Source organism: Gigantopelta aegis, unplaced genomic scaffold (assembly GCF_016097555.1).
Source record: "Gigantopelta aegis isolate Gae_Host unplaced genomic scaffold, Gae_host_genome ctg2410_pilon_pilon, whole genome shotgun sequence".
In the NCBI taxonomy this organism is placed as follows: domain Eukaryota; kingdom Metazoa; phylum Mollusca; class Gastropoda; order Neomphalida; family Peltospiridae; genus Gigantopelta; species Gigantopelta aegis.
The window spans coordinates 37460-46942 of NW_024532921.1; the positions used below are offsets into that span (position 1 = coordinate 37460).

The 9483-nt window shown below is 27.3% G+C and overlaps 1 pseudogene; it reads right to left on the bottom strand.

The window, feature by feature from the left end:
• Nucleotides 1-288: 288 nt before the first annotated feature.
• Nucleotides 289-4901, bottom strand: LOC121391432 (annotated as a pseudogene).
• Between the last annotated feature and the right edge of the window lie 4582 nt (nt 4902-9483).

Sequence of the window (9483 nt, forward strand, 5' to 3'; positions counted from 1 at the left end):
TTACCTTATACAAATGTTAGAAGCCAAGGTAAGAAATATCAGCAGTCAGAGATGGTGACAAGACTTGTTTTATCATTCTATAGTTTCCTGAAGTTTTAGCCTTGAGGTAGAGATTCCTCATATTAGAAATGCCAGTAAGTAGAGTAAGTGCTTATTACTGTTTTATAATCAATATTTATGAAGTGCATATCTATAGTATTGCTGAATTGGAGAAGGAGTTTGAAGGATATCAAGAAAGGTCTGGAAATTTAAAGAAGGTAAGGAGATTGCATTAAAGATGTCGTGCATCTAGTTTCTTTCTTTAGGAATTGGATCATCATCGTTTGAATCCAAGTGGAGAAAGAAGTGATTATTTTGTTTCTGCTGTAGAAGACTTTGCCCTTCATTGCTGCCATTACTGTTAGAGAGACAAGAACATTTTATTAAAGATATGAAAGAACAATTTTGAAAGCTCTCCATTATTTTGGTGAGGATCCTAATGGTAAAGATCAATCAGCTGAAAAGTTTTTTGGTGTGTTTCAAATTTTTTTAAGAGTCTATCAGTGAGTTAATAAATGTGACTCATACACACTAACACACATTGTGGTGTACTGTATTTAGGAAGGACAATATTCAATTAATTACAATGAGAAAGAAAAAAGAAGAGGAAGAAAAAAGAAAGAAAGATGAGGGAGGTTAGTCTATATATCCTCACATATCTCTTCTTATTATCTCTCCCTTTCCCTCTCTCTCTCCAGCAACGTAAAATGGATACATTAAAACGGCGCAAAGCCCGTGAACAATGAGACTCTTGCTATACCTGGAGATGAGAGTGGTCTGGAAGGAGATTTTTAGATGATTTAATAGCTCGTCTTTATAGCCGGATAACCATGGAATGATTTTGGGGGGAAAAGACGAAGTCGTCGTGGCGTCAACTAAATTCTTCATTAACTCATGCTTGGATGCAAGTTAGCAGAGAAAGAAAAAAATGATGTTCCTGAAGAAATTGACTTTGGTCAACATGATGCTCAAGACATAGAACTAGTTGCTATGGGCAACTGCCATTACTATAGTTACAAATTATATTGTCATATATATAACACTTTTTACTTTTCATCATTCATCATAAGAAATTGTCATTTTATTCCTTTTATTCTTGAAATAAAATCTTTAATACTATAATTAATTAAATACTAAGGGCATAATTAATGAGGACACCCTCAGGTCTAAAAAATGAAATCCTAAAAACATTTAAATACAAAAAAACTAATTTATTTGTTTTTTTCTGAACAACAGCTGCTGTTTTGATCCACTTTTCCACAATATCATTGACAATAGGAGGATTTAGCTAGTGTAGAGACGTCAACTAATTCTTCATAGAATTGTTAGCTATTTTAACCGAAATATTCGGCCGCATAATTTTGCCAGAGCGAGTCTTGGGTAACCCCGGCACAATCTACATTTAAATAATAATTAAAATTATGTAAAAAAATTTTAATGCAATGCCTGACCAAAAATTGATGCGGTGTAGCAAATCCACCTACAGTTTTTTTGACCATTTCCTTTAAACCATCAAAATTTGTTGGTCACTATCAGTAATGCCATCTTTAACAATAACAAAGGCTAAGATGGCTAGAGAGAGAGAGAGGAGAGAGAGAGTCAGAAGGAACAATGGGGGATACCTGACCATACATTTGTCCAAATGTCTCGTGCGGATAACCAATAACTGCTGTTCAGCAACTCGATTCATCACGATTCTATAATAAGGAAAAATTTTTCCATAACCTTCTTTTTTTTTTTCTCTATCCCTCTCTCTTACCATAGCACTTTCTAATTCAGCAGTTCCTAGTTATAGTCCCTTAACATTAATGACATCATCAACTCTCCCAGTAATTTTATAATGACCATCATTATCACGATAAGCACCATCACCAGTAAAATAAAGACCTAAAAGAGACTCCACCCAACTCATTAATTCTTCATTAATACCTGGATAAGGTCTATAGTAAGTGTCTAAAAACTTTTCATGATCTCCATATATGGTTTAGCATAGATGGCCAGGGACGTCGGATACAAAAGGTTACCAGTAACATCATTACCTTGGATCTCTTTACCCTAAAAGTGAGTGGAAAAAAGATAAATGGATGTATGGTTTGATAAAAGGATAGATAGTTGTAACAAATTGACATATAGTTGTGATAATGGATATATAGTTAGATTAAATGGATGTATGGTATTACATCATCAACTCATTAATACAGGTTCTACACCAAAGAATGGTATCATGGGAAAACCAGGTTTGGGGGTGGGAGTCATTAGAGCAGGACGATGAGTGATCATAATACCTCCAGTTCTAGTGTAAAATACATATCATGTTCAGTTTAAATAGAGTATATATGGTATTACCTGTTTGCCACCATGTATCTACTACAGTACATCTTTCTTCTCCCTACTACATTATGAATACCACAACCAAGCTTTGTCATTGAGTGGTTCACCAACTAAAATTAAAATAAATTAACTAACATTATGAGTGTTAACTGTTACTATAGTTACACTATGTTATAATATACTATAGTTATATTACCATTACTATAAATAGATCTTACACATCCTAGTATACGAAGTGATGACCTGTCATATTTTATTTACATACTGATCTCCAGCTTTTATTCAACAGCATCAATGCAGTAGGAGCAGTATATATCTGCGTTATTTTAAGCCTCTCCGTCATCTCCCCAGTATCGACTATCGTTACATGGTGATCTTTATGATAAACAGCTTCTATCTTTACCTGGGTCTGGATAAATAGGAGTGCTCTCCAAAGAGACAGTAGTAGCTCCGTGCTAAGGGGACATCAGTATTTATGTAGGAGTGGCAGTGATCCATCCATGTCAGCAACACATGCATAGAGTCACAGGTTTATAGTCAAATACATACTACAATGGATATATAGATAGATATATAATGGATATATAGGTTAAATAAATGGACACATAGACATATATACAATGGATATATACTACCTGATGTGGTTAGTCAGCATATACAGATAACCAGCTTGTGTATGTACAATTACCGTTAGGTTTTGCCAGTACTACCAGATGTATATAACCTGAATAAAGGATCTTCACTAGATAAAGGCTCAGGAGGACATTCCTTAGACTCCCTTTCATAAGTCTTCTAATGGTAGTCTCTTCCTGATACCATAGGTACATCAGCTCCAGTACGAGAGCTACTAAAACTCTCTTAACACAAGGACAATCACAGACGCTTCATCAACTGTTTGTTTTAGAGGAATAGTTTTCCTCCTCGTAGACCTTCATCAGCTGTTATGACAGTCTCTGCTTGAGCTATGGAAAAGAAGATAAAAGAATAAGAAGAGAGAAGAGATACTTACCATCAAGAATTCTACTCTTTAAAGCTTCAGCACTAAACCCAGCAAACACAATACTTCAAAATACAAAAAAAATAACTATATTCACGACTGCAATATTATCACTAACCTATGTACAGCACAATTCTAGCACATGCTAATACAGCACCCACTGCTAGTGGTATCATTGGCTATAAAGAACAACACGATTCCTTTTTTAACCCCTGACTTTGAGCACATTAGCAACTTGCAAGTAAGGTCAAGTAATTGCCTAGCAATAAAACAATGAGAATATTATTGACAATATCCTCTCACTTATAAGTAATAGTTTCATGTTGTTTGGGTTCATCTTCTCCCATATGAGAGCAACACGATCTGGATACTGCTTAACATGACAGTCCAAGCAATTATCATAGAGAGAGAGAGGTAATCTAATTGTATTTGCTCATTAACAATATTTTTTTACCTGTAACATTAAGAACTCCATTAATAAACCATTGGATACTACCAGAATCATATCGACCTCCATAACTTTGTCATATTTCTTCATCCAATGAATACGATTACTGGCTAAATCATTCCAAAATTTCTCAGGGTTCTCCAAACTCTCAAGATACCATGCTGCATTGATGGGGTCAGCATGATGAGGGAGGGTAACTGGATAACTAAGTTCTTTGTCTTCCTCTTCTATACGAAGCTTCTTTGGTCTGGTTCTTTATCCATACTCAGTTGTGATAACGTGATGTCTTGATGGGTCTAGAATGAAAGGTGAGTTTGAAATATCAGGCCACCCACGCTATGAATATTATTATAGCTGTTAATCTATAACGAATATGTCTTCCATCCTGAGACAAGTAAAGCTCTTGTACAATGCTGACACTGTTCTACAATAATGGCGCTAATCAATGTATGATTTAGTAATAGTTGGCGGAGGAATGGTTGGCCTGGCACTTGCATGTGCAGTGGGTAAGTTCCTGTTAATAATTTAATTAAAGTTATTTACAATTTATACAATAGGTCAAACACCATCAATGACTGTTCTAGGGTTCTCCTTTGGAAGCAAGTTCACTGACCCCTCCCCTTACCACACCACTCAACCTTATAGCAATAGAGTCTGTGCTCTTGCGTTAGGATCAGTCCACTTCCTTAACGTAATTTAATTGTTGTTAGTAGTAATATATTATTAGCAAGAAACTAACAAATTAATAAATATCAGAAATGAATAGGAGTCTTTTAAATATTGAAAAGTGACCAAATCATCAAATTACTTGAAATTTTCATGAAGTTAGAATTATAGGTACTTGGTTAAGTGACATTAATATTACTGGTCTTAATTGTTGCATTAATGTTTTTAAAAATTTTAATAATTATCCTTGTCTTACATGTAAATTAATGAATCTCTTTAGGTTTTTTGCAAACTTTAATAAAATTTCTAACCACAAACAATTACTCAGTTTAACAAGAACCTAACTTCATAAATAACTAAGTATTTGGTTACTATACATTAGGCCTATATGGACCAGCAATACCTTAACAACAATACCATAGCAATAACAATATGTTACCATAGAAACGGTACCATAACTACAAACAATATAATAATTTTCTATTATACAATCATAATAATAAATATAATTGATTTTTATAATTATTAGTTATTAACTGTCATTATTATTATAGGTCTCATGCTTGGTCTCATATCTCCAATATCAGAGCTAAATCCTTCAAGAAAATCCATGTATATCATATAATCATTATATTACATGATAATATATATAATAATTAATTACATGTATATCATATAATACATTATATTACATGTATATCATATAATACATTATATTACAGTATATCATATAATACATTATATTACATGTATATTATATAATACATTATATTACATGTATATTATATAATACATTATATTACATGTATATCATATAACATTATATTACATGTATATTCATTATAATACATTATATTACATGTATATTATATAATACATTATATTACAGGATATCATATAATACATTATATTACATGTATATTATATATACATTATATTACATGTATATTATATAATACATTATATTACATGTATATTTATTATAATTATATACATGTATATTATATAATACATTATATTACATGTATATCATATAATACATTATATTACATGTATATTATATAATACATTATATACATGTATATTATATAATACATTATATTACATGTATATCATATAATACATTATATTACATGTATATTATATAATACATTATATTACTGTATATTATATAATACATTATATTACATGTATATATATATACATTATATTACATGTATATTATATAATACATTATATTACATGTATATCATATAATACATTATATTACATGTATATCATATAATACATTATATTACATTGTATATATATAATACATTATATTACATGTATATCATATAATACATTATATTACATGTATATCATATAATACATTATATTACATGTATATTAATATAATACATTATATTACATGTATATCATATAATACATTATATTACATGTTATATTATATAATATATTTCATGTATATTACATAATACATTACATTACATGTATATTACATAATACATTACATTACATGTATATTACATAATACATTACGTTACATTTATATCATATAATACATTATATTACCGTATATTATATAATACCTTATATTCATGTATATCATATTAATACATTATATTACATGTATATTATTATAATACATTATATTACATGTATATCATATAATACATTATATTTACATGTATATTATATAATACATTATATTACATGTATATTATATAATACATTATATTACATGTATATCATATAATACATTATATTACATGTATATTATATAATACATTATATTAATGTATATTATATAAATACATATATTTAATGTATATCAATAATACATTATCTTATATGTATATCATATTATATTATAATTACTGTATATTTATAATACATTATATTACATGTATATCATATAATACATTATATTACATGTATATTATATAATATATTACATGTATATTACATAATACATTACATTACATGTTATTAATAATACATTACATTACATGTATATTACATAATACATTATATTACATGTTATCATATAATACATTATATTACATGTATATTATATAATACATTATATTACATGTATATCATATAATACATTATATTACATGTATATTATATATACATTATATTACATGTATATCATATAATCATTATATTACCTGTATATTATATAATACATTATATACATGTATATTATATAATACATTATATTACATGTATATCATATAATACATTATATTACATGTATTTTATATAATACATATATTACATGTATATTATATAATACATTATATTACATGTATATCAATATACATTATATTACATGTATATTATATAATACATTATATTACATGTATATCATATAATACATTATATTACATGTATATTATATATACATTATATTACATGTATATCATATAATACATTATATTACATGTATATTATATCTAATTATATTACATGTATATCTAGATAATACATTATATTACATGTATATCATATAATACATTATATTACATGTATATCATATATATACATTATATTACATGTATATTATATAATACATTATATTACATGTATATTATATAATACATTATATTACATGTATATTATATAATACATTATATTACATGTATATTTATTAATACATTATATTATATATATTTATAATACCTTATATTACATGTATATCATATAATACATTATATTACATGTATATTATATAATACATTAGTATTACATGTATAGTATATAATACATTACATTACATGTATATCATATAATACATTATATTACATGTATATTATATAATACATTATATTACATTATATGCATATAATAACATTATATTACATGTATATCATATAATACATTATATTACATGTATATTATAAATACATTATATTACATGTATATTATATTAATACATTATATTACATGTATATCATATAATACATTATATTACATGTATATCATATAATACATTATATTACATGTATATTATATAATACATTATATTACTGTATATTATATAATACATTATATTACATGTATATCATATAATACATTACCTTACATGTATATTATATAATACATTATATTACATGTATATCATATAATACATTATATTACATGTATATCATATATACATTATATTACATGTATATGATATATACATTATATACATGTATATCATATAATACATTATATTACATGTATATTGTATAATACATTATATTACATGTATATCATATAATACATACATGTATATTACATAATATATTACATTACAGTATATTACATAATATATACATTACATGTATATTACATAATACATTACATGTATATTACATAACATTACATGTATATTACATAATATATTACATTACATGTATATTACATAATATATTACATTACATGTATATTACATAATACATTACATGTATATTACATAATACATTAATTTAAATGGATACTTAATATATTATATATATATTATATAATATATTATATATATATTATATAATACATTATATATAATGTATTATATAACATTGTAGGTATGGGATGCCTGTAGTACTGCTGTTATTTCATATAGTAGTGATGATCTTACTGATACATTTCAGTTTAATGACCATTAACTTCTTTTGATGTTGACTCACATGATGATCATGTGACGTCTGATGACATCATGGGATATATCGTAGAGAACAATGTGATATGTGGAAACATTATTAGAACAACTTATAAGTGTGATATCGAAGTGAAAAGGGGTGTGGCTATCAAAGGAATACAATACTCTAATACAAAGGTACATGTAAACTTGTTTTTAAAACTTGTTTATATCAAATTTTAGGATACCACTAATCCGTGGCTAAAACTTGCATTAGCTGATGGTTCTAATGTTAGCACAAGATTTTTGGTGGGTGTGGTTTTGTTTGTATATTATTAGTGTCTAATTAGGTAGGGCTGATGGTGCAAAGTCTCGTGTACGCCAATTAGCTGGTTTTGATGAGGTAAAGTGGAGTTACGATCAATCTGCTGTTGTAGCAACACTACATTTAGAAGAGGTAACCTCCATTATTACATTATGTAATTACCTTAAATGACAGGGGCTTACTGATAACAATGTTGCCTGGCAACGCTTCTACCGAATGGACCAATAGCTTTATTACCAGTAAATATAACAATATCATTACAGATATCTTTCTTTATAGCTCACAGATTATCAAAGTTCCTTAGTCTGGTCAACTACACCTTCTCATGCTAAAGAGTTACTTGAAATGAGTCCAGAACAATTTACAGATGCAGTCAATACAGCATTAGTAATGTGTTAATAACTATCATACAGCATTAGCATTAATAATGTGTTAATAACTATCATACAGAATTAACATTATAACGTGTTAATAACTATCATACAGCATTAACATTAATAACGTGTTAATAACTATCATACAGCATTAACATTAATAATGTGTTAATAACTATCATACAGCATTAACATTAATAATGTGTTAATAACTATCATACAGCATTAACATTAATAATGTGTTAATATTAATAATTATCGTGCTTTTATTTAGTTTGAGGAGTTCCCTCAAGAACCTATTGTTAAGTCCTCTAACGAGTTTCTAAGAAGTATATTATTCTCTGTTAGTCCCAGTTAGTAACAAATTATGTTAATAATATTAATTTTAAATGTCTTCCACATTAACAGGTACAATATCGGCAAAACAACTCCCACCATCTGTTCTCTCTGTTGAACCTGATAGCCGAGGGTCGTTCCCTCTTTCTTTATTACATGTTTCTCACTATGTCAAACCACGAATTGCTTTAATAGGGTAATTAATTAATGTTAATTAATTTAATTATATTCATCCTTCCTCTAGTGATGCCGCACATCAAATACACCCATTGGCTGGACTTGGAGTTAATCTTGGATTTGGTGATGTAAATTGTCTCCATCAAGAGCTCGTCAATG